The sequence below is a fragment of the Bombus bifarius genome, unplaced genomic scaffold (genome assembly GCF_011952205.1).
Source record: "Bombus bifarius isolate JDL3187 unplaced genomic scaffold, Bbif_JDL3187 scf7180000007975, whole genome shotgun sequence".
NCBI classification, from domain to species: Eukaryota; Metazoa; Arthropoda; class Insecta; order Hymenoptera; family Apidae; genus Bombus; species Bombus bifarius.
In genome coordinates, this window is record NW_022884361.1 from 1,143,731 (window position 1) to 1,165,650 (window position 21,920).

A 21,920-nucleotide genomic window follows, 5' to 3' on the forward strand; every position below is an offset into this window, starting at 1 on the left:
ACATCCTTTCGGCTAACTCCTTGGCTTAACGATTGAGAAAAATCGCCCTAATCGAACACCTGAATCGTCCTACTGAATGAATTACCCAATTAAATCGATCTCGCGATCGATGAACACAAGCTGACGCTTTATTTATCTTCTTCTATAGGATAATCTTGTAGAGATGAGAATTATAGAATCTGTTTTAACCTTCTATAAAGTCTTATTCGAATGTTTGTCCATTTATGGCAAATTCAAAGGCGATACTTAGCGAATTAGTAATAGTTAGTAGGTACAAGAAATCCCAACTCAAGATTTCATTTCATTAATTATTATGTTTACAAAATTAGTCAAACTATTCAGAAAGAGAATTCTAATTTGTTATAATTTCTCATTATGACTTAAGAGTTACGGGCTATTAATTGCTATGAATAAACTCTTTGATGTCAAAGGAATGATATAACAGGACAGTAAGACAATTTGACTATTAAGAAGTATAGATAAATGTAATTTTGAACTCACATGGAGTTATAGAGTCAAAGAGGAATAAATCGAACCAACCATTGAATGTTAAATATTTATTTAAGCATTCGCTGGTTATCAGAAACGATTCTTTTCAAAGACAATACCTTTGTTCACATATTCTACGTTTCTTCATGGTCTTCTGCATATGTATTATTTATCTCGAAGGTATCTCGACTTTTGCGTAGCGCAGATAACTGCACAAACGTTCTTTATGATATTTGACAGATTCTATTAAGGAACTCGTATCATCTCGTTTCGCGTCTGTCTTTGAACATGGTCTCTCCCATTTGCGTTTCCAATCGTACGATGCCAAGTCTTCTTCACGTAACTTGTATAAACTTAAAACAACGATTGTTCTAGCTTCAAGGTAATTGTAATTGGTTCGAGTCCACGTTGGCTCCGTGTGCGAGAGATAGTTTAGCATTTAGCATTCGATGGTGTCTTTTGGCGAGCGGGAGAGGAGAAAGCGGGAACCTGGAATTCATGCAATGTCGCTCAACTTAATCCGCTTGAAGAATCAAATCCTTTGATGGCGATGCGTTTAGAAGCCTCCATGGAGCACAGGAACGCCGAGACATTTTTCGTAAGAAACCAAGCGTGTCATACCCCCTTCCTATGAAATTTATTAAATTTCTAGCTGCCTCTTTTTACCTTCAATCTGTACCTTTTCGAGACTCCGTTTAAGCCATTACCTTAATCATTCCGGTTTTGAGATAATTAAATTCCTGCGCTTTATATTCTGACTCAGAATTTGGCTAATAATTTCCTCTCTGTATAATTATTTAGGAACTGGAGCAGCGTGAAAATTTGTTTATTGCTTGAAACTCTGTATACAAATTACCAGATATTTCTGTCGATTGATTTGGAATGAAAAAGATGAAAAGTTGCGTTATGACAGTTATTATCTATAGAAGTTTCGGAAAAAGAGTTAAGAATAAGTAGAATATGGTTGAGCTCCGTTTATGCGAACTTGTTTGGGGACAAGTAGCTTAATAATTGGAGTTTATATAATAGGAATGTACTGATCCTTCTCATTTTCGTTTATACGATAGGAGTTCACGTTCAGACAAGTAGATTCAATCAGCAGGTTCCTCTCTTGTCTTGTCTAATATCTTATTAACAAATAATACTAGTAAATTGGTAACGAGTTGTAGGTTATAAACTCCTCTTTCACAGTTTCATAACTTTTTGTCGAATAGGATAATCAGATAATTTAATTCACTAATAATATTATATCAGTTGCGCAAGAGAACCCTCGTGTTATTTTAATCAGGAATCAATTAAAATTTCACTCGGACGAATTAAGTTGATGGAAAGGAAGAAAGCGACAGAGCTCCATGACGTTCCAGTAATAAAAAGAAGAAGAATAAAATCTATGGGATCATCATTATCTTTTCGTGCTGGAGACCATAGGAAATTATACACATACAGAGGAATACAGAGACAGGTAGATAAGTGTTGGAGGATTGTTAGGGATCTTGTTGAAAAGTTATTAACCGTCAGTGATTATAGCTAGGTGACAACGTGGATACGCGGTCATTAGAGTTTCTACGAACGGAAGTAACTACATCACCGTTTCTCGGTGAATCCTAAACCCGCAACGATCGACCTGGACACGTTTATGGACAGTATAATGGCAGGATCGTCAAGGGGAAATGCCACGGAATAGGATTGCGTCCCGGTGAACGCGAATATTCTGTTATAACTATGAGGAAACCCGCAGGATCCGGCTGCGGTGATCCTTGTATTATCCTCCATGCATCTCAACGTGCAAGGATAGAGACAGCAGTTCAAGGATCGTTGCGAATCCCGTAATCGCGTAACTGCATATCAGATAGGCGTCATGAACGGGTGATTTGCTATTTCGCGAATCGTCTGGACATAAAGCTCTTGATTTGGCAACCATTTTCGAAACGATTACCTTAGCGAGTGTGATTTCGCGTATCGGATCTTGCATCTCTCGTTTGGATAGTTTGCAAGATTCGGTGATAGAAAATGTATTCCGACGAAGGATTTTGCTGTGAACAATATTGTAATTTTCAAGCTTGCACTATATCTTAAATCTGAATTTCAAATTTCCTTAATTGCGGTTTTTGAAAACGGGATAAGAAGTTTGTTAGGTAAAGTTATTCGATAAGAAGTTTATTAGAATACAAGATCTGTACGCTGTATTGGAAGTCAAGAGAAAATTATTTTATGAGAGCATCTTTCGATCTTTGAAGCGTTTCAATGAAATGCGTATAACATTTTTTTAAAAATATATATATTGAAAATCGATAGAAATTTAGTGCTAAATCGAAGACAATTTAAATAGATATTTCGTTTTATACAAACGTATAAATTGTGAGATTTGAAAGCTGCTTCATTTCGCGTTTATTATTTCACGTTATAACGATCCTGAAAACTTCCGTGATTACTCTTTAAATTTTGTTTACGATCACAAGTGAAGCTGGTCTATCTTTCCTCCGATTTCTTTATTTTCCCCAGGCTGATTAATTTTCCTTTTCGATTTCGTGCTCCGCTATCTGTGAGACTAGAATGCTGGATTTGCTCTTGGGATTTCCACAAACTATAAATCCTTGCGTATAAAACGATCCGCTCGTAAAACGAACAGATGTAACGCAAAAAAAAAAAAAGAAAGACTGAGGAGATTATTCAAATAGCGGAGAATCAATATTTCGAACCATCTAGGTATCTAGGAACGCTTTAATTTTGCTTTCGATGTTCCGGAAAAATTCTGGATATATTATAAATATTTGTTAAAAACATATTTTTTTAATACAGTGTGATGTCTGTATGTATAATAGTGTATATATGTATATAATTATTATGATATTTTATATCGTGAAAATTTAACGAGAAATTGTCAGAAAAGATATAAAGATTGGATATATTGAAATGAAAATGGAGTACAAAATTTCTACTATTTGTTTCCAGTGGAGATAATTATTTTACAAAGTTTGGTCATTGTCGTGTGATTACACTGGAAACAAATTACTCGTCCTATCTAATTTATGTCGATATCCCGTAATCTCGTTGGCTTCCACGTATTCGGTAATAAAGTTTGATAAGCCATCCATCCATCACGATGAACTGCACATAAATCATATTTCGTTCGGTTCCATGCATCGATTGAGGTCTTCTTATGTTTAAATACTTGGATGCTAGGACATATGAAAGAATTCCTATGAATTCTCTCAAACCAAATTGATTTGGTTTGCATATCATTGGATAATCTTCTCGAAGAAAACTTCTTTCTGCCGAGTATCGACCCGCTAAGCCCTATTATTATCAGGATAGTTACAACTCAAACTGTCCTTCGTTTGTTCTTTTCAATGAAAATTTATGAAAAAAGATCAGGTATATTTTACCCAGTGGCGTACACGTCTGTGAATTTTTCAGAATTTTCGGCTGCAAAATCGATAAAAAAATTCAAATTCACATTGCTTGTCAAGAATTATTCTCCAATCCTAAAATTATTCTACAAATTCCAATTTTGAAATTCTACATTCTGAAATAAATTTTTTAATTGAAAAAGGAAAGAGAACAAAAGGCTTTAAGACATTGTTTTGTAGATTGGTGGACTTTCTAGTCTTACAGTTTTTATCGTTTATCGTGAATTAATTGGGATTATCGTTAGATCGTGAGCAATACTTTGCGATATTCCGCGATTGTCAAGATATTTGCACGGCGCTCATAATTGTCCAGGATTTTGAACGGCCGATTAAACCGGACCGTTCGCAAGAGAACGCATCGAACGCCAATCACCGGCGTCAGGCATGTGTACATACCCCCGTTGCACGATGTACACATATCAATTTGCATTCAGTATAAATAAGTCGTGCGTGTGGGCGTTGTTGCCCTAAATGCGCCCATATGGATAGCTCGAATTTACCATTGCAGCGTAACGTGCAAATCAGTCGTCCGATAACAGCGGCAGCTTCCACCTGAACAATAATATTGTCCACAAAACAACTGTACCTATGATTTACGTTTATCATGCTCGGTTAATGGCACTATCATACGGAAACGATATACTCTATCTTCGTTCAATTATCACGATTCTAACGTTCGTTTCTGTTACGTGAATACCACGCTATGAGAATTTATTCGCCTTGTCACGTAGAATATTCCTGAAGAATCGGATTCAAAGATCAAGAAATTCGCTTTCATTTCTTATCCCCTTTGTAGATTGTGGATTTTATAGCGATATTCGACGGAGAATTCAGGTAACAAGATGTATGCGCGTGTATCATTTCATACTATATACGAAGGAATTCTTGAAGAAGCCGAAACCTTGCGTTTTATGCATATACGACGTTTCGAGAGTTGCTGTGTGAATTTCCTTCCGGAGTGTGCGCTATTTCGAATGCACACAATGGAAATACTCAAGCTACGAGTAGCTAAAGACAGTTTTAAAATTTAAATTTTCATCGAGACTGCGCCAGACACGATCACTTTTTCACGTTGCTTCTTTCTTCGAAAATTTTTGACAAATGCATCTTCTACGACAGAGAACGCTACAAGAAATAATTTAATCAGGTAATTCAATTTCTGACATCATCATATAAAATTTCTCCGTACTATATTCGCGCAAAAGTTCATGTCCATGGAAAAGCATATAGTTCATAGTTAATGCAATATGACGACAGATTCGGAAGCGTGGATAGATTTTCGTGACTTTTTCATAAGGGAATGAGGACAAATTTCGACCACCTGTCGCGTTCAGGAGGCCTAATCAGTAATCAGAACTTAGCAGATGGTCGTGTCCACCTGTCGGATTTCCTCGCGAAATGTCCGGCACATCGCTAATTAATTGTCCGCAGCTTCGATCAGCTAGGCACAATTAAATTAGGTTGCGTGCGTCGCCTCTGAAATTCGACGTTAATGCGTTTAACAATTTCGCGTTCCCTTCTCCACCTAATTATGCTGTGGATTTACAAGTGCAGATTTCCCATTCCCAAAGCGCTTTTTCTAATTTTTACTTACATTGTTTTAACAGCTCTTTATGTCAATTTTGTAATATTATGTTATTTAATATTTATATTCAATATTTTCTTCCTTTTATAATTAATAAATATGATATAAGGGACGAAAGTATTCTACCTCTTTTAAATGCAAATTTTTCATTTTCCACCTTTTACAAAACTTAAATAAAGAAATTGAGAAAATGTTACAGTAAAATGACAGCCTTTGTAAGTAAATTCCCATGCACACGTTGGAACCTTTCACCTGGAAATTGATTGCGTAAGGTTCGCCTCTCTTCTTCTGACCAACGTTCCTCCTCGTTGCGATCGTTGAATTTAGATGCGAAGTATCCTTGTTGCGCTAGCAATCGTGGCTGCTGTCATTGTCCACGATACTTTTCTTTTTCTGGATTCTTTTATGCCGTCAATGCCACTACTATAGTAAAGTTACAGTACAATGTTCTTCTTTGAAAAAGTTAAAATTGTAAAACGTATTTACCTTCGTAACTCCATTATGATCTTATACAGTTCTTTTTTCTTTACTTCTACTGTAATTATTGCGTATACTGAATATACTGAAAAGAAAATAAATATGTAACAAAATATTTCTTTCATAATAATTAATTAAGATGCGTGTATAAGATAACGTATTGAATTATTCAGAAAGATCGTTGCGTTTCCAAAACTGTAAACATTTAAGAAATAACGAAATGTTTAATTCGAATAAATGTTACTAGTTGGACATTGTATACGAAAAAGACCTAAAATTCTTCACAAACGAAATCATGAAATTACCATAAAGTTACAAAAGTTACCATATAAAAACGCAAGTTATTTAATAAAGTTCTAATTTTATGAAACGTAGATCAAACTTAAAAAATTTCTCTTTAAACTTTTTTACAGATTTCTTTACGAATTCATCCAACATCCCGATAATATAAAATTGAAATAATTGTATCGCCAAACAGTTTTGTTAAAAATTCGATTAGAAAGGCGAAGATTTTAACAGACTGGAAAGACAAGGTCAAGAATTTAACCGCGTAATTTAGATTGACGGGAGCATTGACCCTATTTCGCCAATGATAGTACGTATTGTTGGAAAAGGTTATGTCTTGGAAGGCTGGTCCACAGCTGTCGCCAGTATCAAGCATAATGCCGCAAAGAACACGTGTGCTGGCCTACTGCGCATCCTACTCGCGCAGTTTACCAGAGACCATGGTCAGTGGCACAGCTTGTCGATCGCAAAGTAAATTTTTCTAATTATTTCAATGAATGTTGCGCGTAATCAGTGTACCGTGTTACGTAGTTTCACAGACAAAGTGCAAAGGACACGTTATTTCCTCGGTATATGTAATTTCTATTAATAGTAGCACCTTAGACAGGAAAATAGAGAGTCACGACGAGCGTTTAAGGTGTCAAGCGAAAGAAGAGCCTAACAACTTGAGTCAAAACAGCGCAGGTAAGCACGTAAAGCGTTTCTATATTTTAAAAAATTTTGATTTAGAACGTTATTTATTCGATATGCGGAAATAATTGTAATAATTACATACATCGTTTTGAAACTCTTATATTTGTTATTACGTATTTCAATTTTATTCTGAATACATATTAATTTTGATGAATAAAATTGAATGTAGTGTTTGGTAAAAAAAGAAGGGGAACAATGGCTGACTGTTAGACCGGTATTTTGTGAATGAATGAAAAGAGACAAACATTTCCTTTATTCATTTCGAGTTTTTCTATATTTTAGTGTCTATAAATATTCATATATGTACATTGTATGAAATGTAGCTTTAATAAATGAATTTATTTACTTCTTGTACTACTTTACTTACTTACTTGTACTTTACTTGTATTATGGATTGAAATAAAAATTAGACTATTATGTTACAATATATTAAACAGCATAATATAATAAAGTCTTGTGGACATTTTTCGCTTTCTTATCTTGCAAAAATGTACTTGTGAGTTATATCAGAAGATAAGACGATAAAAGAGATACTGTGTTCATATGATTAGTACGTGTGATTCCTTATTTGAGATAATCGTGACTCAGATTTAAATCCACCCTATGCAGTCACCCGATATGATGAGTTTATTTCTATATTTGGGTAATACTAAGATTATTTTGCAAAAAATTTATTTAATATTAAACACAGTTCTATATTTTAAAAGATAATATTTGAAACATTTAAAATTACAAACATGTTTTCAATTATTTAAGATTATAATTCCACATAGAAGTTCCATTGATATAAGGGAAGTCTCAAATTATTATTTTAAGGCGCAGAATATATTTATCTGCTCCGAGTCTTTCATGAAAGCAATAATAATAACACAACCGTAGATGCACGCAAATATTGTATATTATCGCCAATATCAATGAATAGTTTACAGTTGTACGTCGTACGATTCACATCTTAGAATATCAATATATCACAGGTACAGAAATATTTCATTTTTATATCATTTTCTGTCAGTCTAAATTAGAAAAGAATTAAATTATTGCAAAGAACGGTGTATGTGTATATTACGATCAATTTAATTAGTATTAATCATTGCAAAAATATTTGTTTGAAATATTGAACTAGTTTTTTCAAGAGAAGTAAAATTAAAGGAAAATTTATAACGTAGATCTCAAGGAACGCAATTCGTTACGAGAACACGGTGAAATGGAAGTGAAATTGTGGCGAGTATTCTACGAAACGAGTTCTCGACGATTACCTTCACTCCGCTCGATGATGTGTTTCTAATTTCCTCTTGCTCGCTTCGTCAACAAAATGTGAGTAGAACACGCCAGATAATATCATTGCAACTTTATTATGTCGTACTAGATTGCGTAACTATTGAAAAGTATTGCGTTTTATGTGAAATATCTGCGATATAATTCTTAATTCTCATCACATTATATCCTCTTTGCTTTTAAAATGAAAGTTATAGATCTCTCTAATAGTTATTTCTAATCTTACAATAATCCTTCAAATATTCGAAGATTAAGATGTAGAATATCTTAAGTTAAACGCGCTGTAATTATCTTAAAGCCGAAACAGAACGGATATGTACACAAAACGAAGAATCTTCAAATATTTAATATATAAATACATTCTGAGCAAAAGTAACAAAAGACATTGAAGTCATCCTTTCGTTAGATGTTATTCGTCATTAGAAAGATATATTCACATTAAGCATTTACTATCGTTGCTCAAATCAACTAGGGGATTTCTCTATGTCACTTTAACTTTTATATCCAATTCTTATACCTGTACAGCTTGTTGTGCAATTATCTTAAAATCAATCTGTATTTAGTATCATGGAAATAATACCATACTCAATCCATTAAACCTATAGAATTTCTTCGATTCTATATATTCGGTTAATATAATAGAATCGTTCACAGCAACTATCCTCTAATAATATCGAGCAGTATGTGCATTTTGTTGAATCGCGTAACGTTATCGGTGCTAAATCGCGACGACGTCATGTCACCATGCCTTAAGCAATCGGAACCACCATATGTCGTCATCCTCGGCAAGCATGTTAATCGCGAATCTCTCAGTATGTACAGTAAATCTTGCCACTCGATACTTCGTCTCTAAAAGCTTGACAAACCCATTCAGTGGCCGAGTCCCGGATGCTTATACAACATCGAGCAACTGTCGTACGAAGCGAGCATCGTGCGAGCATCTGCGATCGTCCAGTACATCTGACGGCAATACACACCGTCGACGACGATGATACATGCAGGTGTTGATCCCATATCCGCTTGTGAGAGCGGTTAACGCCGCCGCGAGTCACGTGTGCTTGATTTACTCTCGTCCTCGCACACGTTCTCTCGTCGAATCGCTCTGCCTCTCTCTCTCTCTTTCTCTCTGTGTGTTTCTCGTAGTTCCATAGGTGCTCCGTAGAATTCTGTTAAATCATGTCAGGTCGTGTTGGGCTGCTTCCTTGCATCGCCTCGTGCTCCTCGTGTCGCGTTCCTCTCCGGCTATCCAGATTCCACTCACGCTGTTGCACGATTTGTGGCACGTCACGCCTCTGTTAAATCACGTTATTTGCCATATACAATCGGATCGCTTCATCCACAGATTTACCTGATCATCGAAGAGTTTGTTAGGTATGACGCATTTGTTTCTTAATCTATATATCTTGAATTTTTCCGCCATAATTTCAGAACAGTATATATGTATTTTCTCTTTATTCAAGGTTTAAATTGAACGCGTCAATCAAAGTATGTTTCGCTGTTAACTTGTTTCCGAGAAATAGCCATTCGTTTTAGTAGATAATTAGGTTGCATGAATAAAAAAATTATAAGTTAGCGTCTAATCATCCTGTTACGACCGTTCGCGGAGAGACGCGGTCGCTAGGAAAACGCGTCAGCGAGAGGCGTAAATTCTCGATACGATTCTGTTAATCGACGCCGCGAAATAGTCATTCCCCTGTTTCGATTAAGATAACAGAAGTGGTTCAATGAATGTAACACTGCATTAATAGGTTAACATAAAATAATATATTTGATAATAAAATGATGAATATATTACAGAAAGTTGATACAACTTTACGATATCTCTAAATGAATTCGTTAGACTATTTGATTTTGCTCGTCAGACCATTGTATATGATCCGGCGGGCAGATAAGACGATCTGCCTGCGACACTGTAGAACCGCGAGCGATGGTTAGAAAATACAGCCTGTGGTAAGCCTCGTGGCGTAACACATCCTTTCGATAGGATAATAGATATAATTTATTGTTGTCAAGCAATTTTCAAAAAATGGCTATTTATGTCGGAGGATATTGGCTATAAAATTACCTTTCAATCATTCTTTTCATAGAGTAGCAGGTAATTTTCGCTTCAAAAACTTCCATTTCAAAAATGTTCCGAAGTCGTTGGTCAACTATTGTATATAAAATATTGTCAAAGGGATAAAATATTGTGCAGAGGGATAGAGTTATTTTGCTAAAAACCAAAGCTTCATGTGAAAAAATTCTATTACATGCTGCTGGTTTCTCTTTTTCTTTAAATATATATAATAATTTCTATATACATTTTTAGATTACTTTCAAAATTTACCAATATAATAGGATAGTTGGTTGTCGTTACAGCGCTAATGAAGTTTCGAAATGTTTCATATCACACAAATAATATATTCATAGAACGTGTTTACAAATGTTGCTATTCGTAAACTATTTAGTTATTCATAAAGATGTAGATAGGATGTGTGGAAGGTCAGTTTTCTTAAGATTGGTTAACTGAAGCTGGGACGCTCTTGATATTCGCCAATTGCATACGGTGAAAACTGAACTGAGACAAGTAATTTGCCGAGTAATTTTTAGACGCTTGAAATTGGTGGTACGTTTAATAGCCTTCTGTCAGTTCGAGGGTTAATTGGTGGTAGATTAAAGCAGTGTGTCGTAGCGTTCGGTGCAATTACACTATGGCTCGTGCAATCTTCGTAGGACTTATTAAGAAAAGGAAATAGCTTAGTTCTGAGTATATTCCTACACCCAGTATTAATTTTACTCAAACTGTATTGCGTGTGAAGAAAAGTTGCTGCTTTATATATTTTGTAACTGATATAAATAACGTGAAATAACTAATTCGAAATTGATACATTACAAACGACGGACAAATTTGATTTATAAATCATACACTGTAATCATAACGACTAAAGCAGATTCCATTATTATCTCTAATTTTCTTCTATTTTTCAATCAAATGTTGCATCCCATCATCCAGGCAGATGGTGGTTTTGATTAGACGAATTCATCTGTGCAACTAAAGTTTCACTCAATAAAACGAAACTAATCAAAATCTTTTTGTACGATTCAGCTAATATTACTAATGAAATTTTGCAAGTCGCAAGTTACTACATAGTTATCAACACTAATAAATTTCCTTGCTGTTTTTGACGAAAGTGTACATAACGTTTCGTTAATTTTAAGCACGCCAGTTTGTCATGCTTACCCCTTTCTCCTTCTGGCAGTTTTCTCCGTCTCATGACTCTCGTCAGGAGACAGAGAGAGAGAGAGAGAGAGAGAGAGAGAGAGAGAGAGAGAGAGAGAAAGAAATAGTAGCCTGAGCTGAGGAAGCTGAGATATTCTCTGGCGGCGAACTCCGGGCAAGTTATTTCAACTGCACGGTGAAACTGATTTCGGAATTAAACGTACGGCAGGAAAGGTCGTTGGTAAAGTTGCGTTTCGCGAACGCAGAGCGGAAAAGCGACTGCGGTGTGAACGACTGGCCTGGGAATTAGGCGTATAGCTGCAGCTGCATCCTTTCAAAGTGGCTGTTGTTAACTTCGACGAGAGTATTTGTAGTTGCCGTCACTGGTAACTTGAAGCGTTCATTGTTTTTTAATACGCCGCGCTCCGAACGCGGGATTTTCTTCGTCTCTCTTCGAGGACTCCCGTTTCTTGGCAATCGTGGGAAATTGTTGGAATAATAATATTATTTCGAACTACGCTCTTGGGCATTTAACGGTATATTACTTTGTATTAAAGTAGATTATTCAGTAGAGATTATTTTAGCTTGTAACTTCTGACGGCGACTACTTAGGTCTATTCCAGATTGAATCGTATTGTTCTTTATATTGCATTGTTATATTATTATTTCTGTTTCGTTGTTCGATGGATGTTCCTTCGTGAGTCAAATTGAAGGTCGTTAAATTTCTGACCCTAAACCATACATATAGTGACCATAGGAGCAATACATATAACTGAACTTATAAATATAACAACTTAACTTTTGAAATAACCCAGGTAAGACACACTGTGATTTGATAATCGCGTATTCACAGTGGTTATAAAAAAATACTTCCACGTATCGTACCAGTGAAATTAAAATATCGAATTCTCGTTTCTTCTCAACATTGCAAATGAGTTCGGAACGTATCGAAATACTCTTGGGCTTGAATTTTTCTTGTCGCGGCACATCTAGATGGCTTTTTCCTCTGGCTGATGACTCCTTAACGAGGCAAGTTTTAGCAAACGATCGATGCTGACGTATTGACACGGTCGCCTCTTCGTTATTTATTCTTCTGATTTGAATGAAGCTACCGGAAATGTTTCCACGCCGCCCTCGCAAACGCTTGGTATAACTTTAGCGTCGACTGTATAATGTCGCGGTCGGACTTACTCGACCTGTACGCTGATACTTTCGCGTAATACTCGTTGTAGAATTCGAAACTTTGTCGTTATCGATTCCACGATTTGTCTGTACATACCGCGAGCTCGACGTAGTCGTTGGAGGTCGCCGATGGAATTCTGAATTAAAATCGCATGCATCGATAGCGGGTTTCTTGTAACTTGTAAATGTAGATGGGATCTGAAGCAACTTGAGGAAAATAAAAATAAGGCTTAGCGATAAAGTTTCGAAGGATATACATAAAATTCCGGTATGATGGAAATTAAAACGTTTTACTTCTTCGCTCCAACTTTAGCTTTACGAGCGAAACTTTCAAGAAAGTTGTTTCATTTCTTGGCCAATTATGTCTTATTTTATTAAAAGCAGTTAGGATTAAGAAGAGAAATAAAACGGGACAAAAGATCGGTCTATTAAAGAGAATAGTGTTCATTAAGTCTCCATCAATCTCCATAAAGATTGAGATTTAATGGACATCCATAAAACATATTTTTATACACTACCATTCGAAAGTATTTAGATACTTGTTTATTTTTGGCGAGATATAACTTGATCATAAAAGGATAACAGATAAGAGTAGTCGTTATTATTTTATTCTTTGTTATTAAAGATAACGATATGATTTTTCATACATGTTCATTAAGTCTCCATCAATCTCCATAAAGATTGAGATTTAATAGAGATCCGTAAAACATATTTCTATACACCACTACTCCAAGGTATTTAGATATTTGTTTATTTTTTGCGAGATATAATTTGACCATAAAGTTATAGATAAAAATAATTATCATTTTATTCTCTATTATCAGAGATAACAATTAACTATTCGTGCGGCATATTAACTTCTACTAAATACATGTTCGAAATAAATATTCTATAATTTATATATGTATTCCCGGATTGGTTTCTTTGGTTAATATGATTACGTTTCATCGCTAATGAAATTTTAAAATGTTTCACATAAGACGCGCAATATTCGCATAAAATATTCTATGGTCGATGTTCAAATACTTTCGCGAGCCAGTGTGTTAAGATTCTTGCATATCTTTTTTGCAAACTTAGGCAACCTTTTGACGATAGAAAAACACGATTGACAAAAAATCAACTTAGCTAGGAGATAGAGATAAGCGTGATTCTAAAAGAACAACCATGACGTTGAGAGTCGAGAAACCGTGGAAAATTTCGTTTTCCCCGTGTCCTCTCTCCTCGTAGCGGCAACGAAACACCAACTCGTCTCGATTTTCCACGCTGCGCCATCCGCTCGTTTTAAAACAGAATTATTCAAGAAAAATTCCCGACATCGCGTCGTTCGCCGCGGAAGATTGTTATCGCTGAAAGCCCGGCTACGTTTTATACATATTTACCACGCTAATTACACAGTACGCCGCGGAGACGAGATCCGCATTACGACGCATAAAGGATACACGAAAGGGGTTGGGGGTGGGAGGTTGAAAGAGGATTTACATTATACCCCGTTAATTTCCATCGTAAAAAAGGACGGCGAGTATTCACGGGAGGCCAGAGAACGTCGTGGCTCTGTCGGTTCTGATTATGATGGTGGGGTGAAAATGCGAGAGAAAACGAAACACAGTGAAAAGAAAAGGAATACAAAAAGGGAGAAGAAAAGGAAATAAAGAACGAAAGAAAGGAAACGTAGCTACCGGTTTAAAGAACCATTCCTGTGCCGCTTCTAAGGAGAATGTTAAGGGATATTGCGAGGGTTGTCGCGTCGAGAATCAAGAAGCTTTTTCATTCGCGCCAGCCTGTTTTACAAAGCGTGAGCTCGAACAGAAAAAAGATGATGGAGAAAGGGAGAAAGAGAGAGAGAATTGGGGGTGGGAAGAGTTGCCGATACACCGCGAGATACGTATGAAATATTCATGGAACCCTGTACGAGTTCACCCCTTTCGTTAGAGTGAATCGAAGGTGGGACGGGCCGGTTCCGCGTTTCAACCCATAGACAGTCTTGTTTTCGAGAGGGCATGCAAATCACGACTCGATGTCGATGCGTCGCGTCGCGCACTAAATCGAATTTCAGATAAATTCTTGGAAACCGGGGTCTCGCGACGCTTTGAGAAATACGTCATGAGAACACGCTGATGGAAATAAAATCTCGATACTTTGCTGCCGTTTTTTCACGATATACATGTATGCGCGTGTACAGGTTGTTTGTTGCTTTGTAGCCTGACTCGGTTGTGATCGTTACCTCGCGTAATTGAAGAGTTCGATTCCTGGCGGATAACGTAGCCAAGGTTTTATTTCGGTTGAAACGACGCTGTGTTGGCTGGATGGCGATGAAGTATGGTGCAGCGATGTTTTGCGCGTGCTACGGTGTCGTTTGTAAAGAGAAAAGCCCGATGTGATAGGAGGGTCGGAAAATTGGGATGGGAAAAGAGATAATCTTGGTGTAGTGGATTAATATTTCGTCTAGTAGCGATGCTGATGAAATTCTCTATCGAACGAGTGACTGTAGACCGAGTTGCAAGATCTTTCTATTCGGAAATTTCGTGAGTTTGAAGAAAATTCGAATGTGTTGCAATGATTGAGATTTTTTTGAAGAAGTTAACTCTGAGATAGAAATATTTATCTCAAGAAATAGAAAAATATCGGTCATCACTAATTTTTTACAAGATTCTATAAACAAGGAAACTGAAGAATTGTATCATTTACGAAATAATGTGTAAATTATTATATTTTATTATAAAATATAACAAAATTATAAAACGAAACTTTGCAAATTCAAAGAAAAGCTTTGCTATTTTTCAATTATCTTCAGTTTTCCATCTTCTGTATGGTATGATACAACGTCTATGGTGAAATCTTGATTGAAGCCTACAACAATTCTGTGCTATTCGCTTATTCTACACGGAATATGGCTTCTTTCCGAAGAACCTCTCATTGAAACGTTGGAAATATTGATGCCATGGGCAGAGAAGCCTCTATGCATGGAAATTAAGACATGTTTGCATGTTCACGACAGACCGCACAAACATTCCTCGAGCAAACACGCTTGATACACGGCTTCTAAAGCCACCTGTGGGAGCTGGGGAACGTTTTCCCCGGATGATGAGTAAACTTCGTGTTTCATGACGGGAAGAAATGCACAGACGGGTAAAAAAAAAAAAAAAGGCAACCTGTCAACGGTAACATCGCATAATTCTTTGGCTATATTCGTTCCGTGAGGAAATTAAAAGTTTACATAAAACATAGCTCCTTTGAAGTTTCCTTTTGCCGTCAGAATGTTAAAAAAACGGAAGTTAATTATGTAAATTGACTGAGAAAAGTCAAATGTTGCGTTAACGCAACGTTGATCCTTTGTTTTAACTCTTTACAGCTTGATCAGCTTCTGACAAATTGTAAGCGCAGTCGTGTTTCACATTTTAAATGTCCGTTTCAGCTATCGGCGGCGACTATATCTGAAGGGTTAATCCAGAAAAATCACCTTTGTACGCCACGACGCACACGGCAGAACAAATTGCACGGTCATCCGGGAAGTGGAGCTTTTCCACGTTTCGTAGCGTTAATTAATTATCGCTTCACGCGACAGTGGGGCCTGATGTCCCTTCGTTGCGCGGCTGAAAAATACGATTCGCGGGTAAACGTGGTAAACCCCCATAAGCAACGGAAGAGCCGGAGTAGCGGGATAAATGGCGGAATTGCGACGGTGACCCCGGCGGATAAATGTGAACTGGCACGAGACAATGAACGTGTCTGACGGTAATCTCGGATGGAATGAGTCTGGGATTTCTTGGCGAACGAAAAAATCCGGCTGCTTTTGTTGTGTGCGCCACTGCAGAGACCAGCTGACGCATGTAATTACTCGTGCACCGCGATCGAAGCGCACATACAGAGTTAGAGAAAGAAATAGGGCGGTTCTGCACCTAAACGTTTTCTACTGTTCGGTGAAAGGGGAATCGCAATCGGATGAAATGGAAATTCGACACGAGTATTTCGTCTGACTATCGTCTGCGCGTTGGAGAACCGAGCAACCTTCTTCCGTATCTGACTGATTCCGCGTTCGTTTCTTTTTGAATGGCAGAATTTCAAGTCGAGCTTCAACTCTTTGTAACTTGGCGAACTTCTGACAAGAGCGATTTTGCTAATCTGATGCTCAGAAAAGGTTTCTATACCCATTAGGAGAAAGGCATAGGGGATTTAAAGAAGCTTTTCGAGCCCTGTCAAAAAGTTTACTCTAAGGTTAAGTTCTTTGGCTGACTCTCTATAACCAGATTTCTCTTTATATATAATTCCTTGTGTTTCTTTAAGATGAAAAATTCTTAGAAATTTTTATTCCTTTCCGTTCTAAACGCTTTTGACTTTTCGTGTAATCTTTCTTAATCCTTTTTGAAACTACAAATTCTCCGAATTTTCTTTTCCAAACACTTCACACAAATCTTCCCGTTGCAATAATTTACAACTACGAATCACCTTATCGAGGATAAATTCTCCATCATTTCCCTTGTAAACCTAAATGCACCGAATTTTCTGTTGTTCCAGTGACCTATTATTCCCACAATTTGCAACCAAGGAATCACCTTATCGCGTTCGAGTTCTTTGTGTTACTTTCATCGTTCCCGAATACCACGAATCCCGAGAATTTTCTCCATCCATTCGATTTCTGATTCTATTCCACGTGCCTGGCATCAGAGAGCTTCCACCGGTGATTCGTAAGAGGCGCGGTCTTTCGTTAAATCGCGTCGAATCCATCACATTTTCGAATTCCTCCGCGTAGGCAAACGTGGATAGACCAGGCAAGGAGAGAGCCGAGGAGCGTTCTGTCGCGTAGGAAATGTCGCGGCGACGGTGCACGGCGTGGTTGTAGTAAATCGATAATGCAGCGTCGACGTGTGCCCGGCTCTTCGCATACCTGCATCCATTCTCCTAGTTTCTCAGTCACTTTCCACCATGCTGCCGTTGCTCCTGGCTTTTCGAAAGGCACCGTAAGCACCGTATCCTCGGATTCCATAGACGTTGGAAACATTCTTCGCGGAGAATGGTTGCTGAAGTATTAAAACGAAAAAAAGGAAAGGGAAGAGGGTTGGAACAGGCGGGCGAACAAGGCGGCCAACCTTTTCATAGGCTTCTTTGACTTCTCTTCGTTGCGTCTCAAAGGATTCGAGCGATGGAAGGAGACAGATAAAGCGAGGAAGTATGAAAGGAAAAGAGACTGAGAGGTTTTTGTCAATGTCTAATCTGTTATTTTTGAAATTGGCTATTTTCCGCTTCACTCTACTCATTTATTCCTTTTTTCACAGCTTCTTTTTTATTCTTGCTTCCTTAATTTCTCTCGTTTAATTGATCAATCGAAATGCTAAATGAATTTTTCTTCACTTTTTCTTGCTATTAGTTGACGACTTGTAATGATAGATGTTGTAAGTGTCAGATATGAGAATTTTTTAATAAAAAGTGTATGTTTGTTAATTTTGAACTTCGTGCATCATTTATTACTTGAACGGATGGGTTTCTTTTAGCAGCTATTTGAATAACAAATGTTAATATGTCGTTCCACTAAGGAAATTCAAGGTTGCACCCTTTCTACTGCCTGGAGACCCATCCTCTCAAATTTGTTGTACTCCAAGTCCCTTTGAACCATTTGGTTTATAAAAAAAATTCAAGCCGATATCTAAGATGATTTCAGAGAAAACTGCTTGTAGTAATTTTTTGTGAGACATCCTGTATACATCCAGATAAATTACAGACGCTGTGTTTTTATCTTTTTCAATTGCAGCGATATCGAGGCTTATAATTTTATTTCTATCTCTTACAATAATTCTAGTAACTAAAACATTGTTTTATCGCTACATTCTACATAAAATTTACATCTTTTCTCACTAAAAAAAAAGAAAACTCTTTTTACTCGCACCGTTGCATCACTTGAACTGCTCAATTCTTTTTCGTTCGACTCAATGGAAGATTCCATTTCAAACGAAACAACGAAACACGGATGCTGAATGCATCGTCACACGTCCAACGAAGAGTTTCGTGATTGTGGCTCGATCGATACGCTGTATTGTCTCGCTGCTGAATTATTTACTGCGAAGCTTTCCGGTGGCCAGGCAACCTGCACGTTCGAGACCCTTCGGCCACTTTGTTTTAGAATATCGACAGAAAATTGGGCGATGAGGATTGGCGAATGACACACGCTGGTTGTTTTTCGTATTTTTGATCAACTGGAATACGCGGAAACTTCAATTTTTAATCGTATCGGTCCATTAATGACACACGATATATCAGAAACGCTATTCACCACGACAGCCGTGTGTTATTTGTTTAGTCTGGTCGTGGTGTTATTAATCATTTAGAAAATGCATTTGTCATTGAGCATCTCGAAAGAGAGGTCTCCCCTATCATTTTTTTTTTTTTTTTGAAAAACTGATATGTGGAATTTGTTACTTTTGATTATTTATTTGTTACTCTCCTGTTATGTAGATAGTGTGAGATATTTGTAAACCATGTACGATGTGATGCTGGATAAATCTTCCAAATTTTGATTTTTATAACTCACCTGTGGTGATTTGTGTTTAAATACACCAGTGATTATGAAACTATTGTAAGTTATATATATTTTGTTTCCAGATATTTAGACTTTCGCGTTCGAGCGTATTAAAAAATAGCAGAATTTCCATTGTAGAATAAAATGTTTCGTAAAATATGCGATCCTCTAAGAGAGAAAGAGAGAGAGAGAGAGAGAGATTTGTATATCATTGTACAACTTTATGGGCAACTTATTCGAAAATGTTTTTTAGATACTTAAATGACTTACACCATTTTCAAAATTCATATTATATCCTAGTTAGAGACTTATGATAGTAGATAATAATGAATTTTATTAAGAAAGCAACCTAAAAACAAACGGATTTATTTATTTATATATTATACATATATTGTAATTTTGCATAAATAATTATTAATCGTCTTTTGCTTCGACAACAAAATTTTCGAGCATATTAAGTGCTTTAAAGTATTCATGACGAATCGGTGGAATGTAAGTTAGTAGATCCATTACATATTTATTTGCTTTTTTTGTCATTAGTCTCTCACTTGCATATAATGAAGGTACCTGTAAGTTATAATATAATATTGGTCCTCTTCTTTTCGATGATGATTCTAAAATATGAAATTCCGTTTCAGGATCTATTGATGTTTCATAAAATATTTTATACGTTGTATCATCATACAACGAAAATATCTAATTATATTTTTCTCATAAATATCTCACAGCTTACGCAGAAAAAACACCTGATTTACACTACTGCCGAAACAAATATGAATCTCCATAGATAAATATGAAAGTGACATCTTCACAGCGTTGCTCATTTTACAGCTGTTTAGCAAAAAGTGATAAGTCGATGGAACGTAAGACAAATGAAAATCTCGATATTTTTGATTTCTCGACTTACGCCACTTTCATAATTACCAGCACAAATGTAACCAAAATTTCTGGAGAATTGTCCATTGACAAAGACGGATCTTTCAGTAGATTATACGTACAGTAGAACTTCCATTATTCTAACATACTATTAAAAAAACGTCACTTTTTTAAAGATCATTTTAGTCCGTTCTGTCATTTTCCAGAATAAAAAATTGTTCATTGAATCGAAAGCGCAGTGAAAAATTCTAAGATATCAAATGATACTATTTTAAAAATCATAGTTGCAAACAAACTTACCCCATCCAGTAGGTGTATAATATAAAAATAGTCAAAGTAACGTAAGCAATCTAAAACACACGGAACTGAGTTTTATCGAGAGAAACCACTCGTTACAGCATCGTTGCTTTCAGCAGCTTCTCGTATTTTAATTTAAAACCATTCCCAACTTCGTTCCTTATTTCCCAAAGAGAACTTCAGGTGTGCAAATATATTCGAGGCACTCGTTGCTTTCTAACCTAACCAACAAGACGACGAAACTGTAAGAGAAAAAGCGTGGAGAGAGGACGATGGTGTTCGCGTATCGATTAGCCTCTGCGCGATTTTGCCTCGCAAATTCGGCGGGGTTAAAAGAAGCGCCGCCTCTATTATTCATGCGGCGGTGCGTCATTATCTTGGGGCTATCTTAAGTGCTCGTTCTCGTAGTCAACGCTTATTGATTTTAGCTTTTAGAGTGCACCCACATTACCAAAGCTAGAGAGACGAGAAGACCTAAAAAGAAAGAGACGGAGGGACCTGAAATGAAAGAGACGGAGAGGAAAGGTTGAAGAAGAGAGGCGCGGGGGCTGGCGATAGCTCGAGAGGAGGAACGAGAGCGGAAAACGACGATGAGCTCTAATTGGATTAAAATTTCATCGACGACGGGAGACACTCGCGCACAGTTTTGCCAGCACTCGAACTTTTCGTGGGTTCTACGGAGGTTCGGCTCTCGACTTTCACGTTGGATTACGAAATAATAGCCGGTGCGGATGGTGGTTGGACTAGCAAGTGTGTCACGCGAGTAACATCCAACCACTTATATATATATATGTACACGTATATATTCTCTGGGAATCCGCGAGACCAAAGAAAAAGTTAATGGCTTCGAAACGAGAGCATATCGCCTGCACGCCGATCTACCGAACCTCTAATTTTTCGCTGAATTGGACAATCTGTTTAGGACTTCTCTTTCCCGACGCGACGGTCGATCGACCGCGTAACGTAATGAGGTTGTACTCGAATATCCGTGAAAATGCCACCCTCGTTCGCGTATGCCCGTTTCGCGAAAGTGAACGTGCAAGCCGTTCGACGAAATTACCAGCCACGCGAAGGGCTTGAAAAGTTGTGTTTGACAAATGATGTAGTAGGTATGATATAAGTACAGGTTATCGTAGGCAGTTGATTATCGATGTTTAGATCCTTTCGACGACTTTCTTCCCGTTCGGACATATAATTTAGGAAATATTTGCGTGTTGATGGTTGCTGGTTCTTTGTAATCGAATGTGTGTTTGATACGTGGTACTGAGCGGTGGCGGGATTTTGCGTCTACTAGTGAAATTATACAGTAGGTGAAATATATGTGAGTAATGAATAGAATTGGAGGACTATAAAGATTGGATAAGAAAAGGTTCTTGATGTACACTATTTTTTTTTTAATTATAAAACGCTAGATAATCTCTTCATATAAATGTATTTTCTGTGTTATAGAATTTTCCATACATATTCTCTTTACATGAATCAGTACAAGAGTTATCTTCAAAATTTTATGATTTTTAATTTTGGACCAGCACCTGAATCTACATCACACTTCAAATTTTCTGTTTTTGCTCTCCTTACAATTTACCTCTTAAAACCTCGCATCTGAAATTGATTCACTGAGTGAATAATTCCACGCGTAGAATT

The 21,920-nt window shown here is 36.9% G+C and overlaps 1 protein-coding gene and 1 long non-coding RNA gene across 5 annotated transcripts in view; both read left to right on the plus strand.

The window, feature by feature from the left end:
- The window catches only part of LOC117204011 (inactive rhomboid protein 1), a 301,261-nt gene that overhangs the window by 133,317 nt on the left and 146,024 nt on the right, over positions 1 to 21,920 (plus strand). The window lies entirely within an intron of this gene.
- Positions 6,610 to 21,663, plus strand: LOC117204013. The gene is made up of 3 exons (XR_004487003.1): positions 6,610 to 6,930; positions 8,106 to 8,253; positions 20,705 to 21,663. It is a non-coding gene; the product is annotated as an uncharacterized LOC117204013 (long non-coding RNA).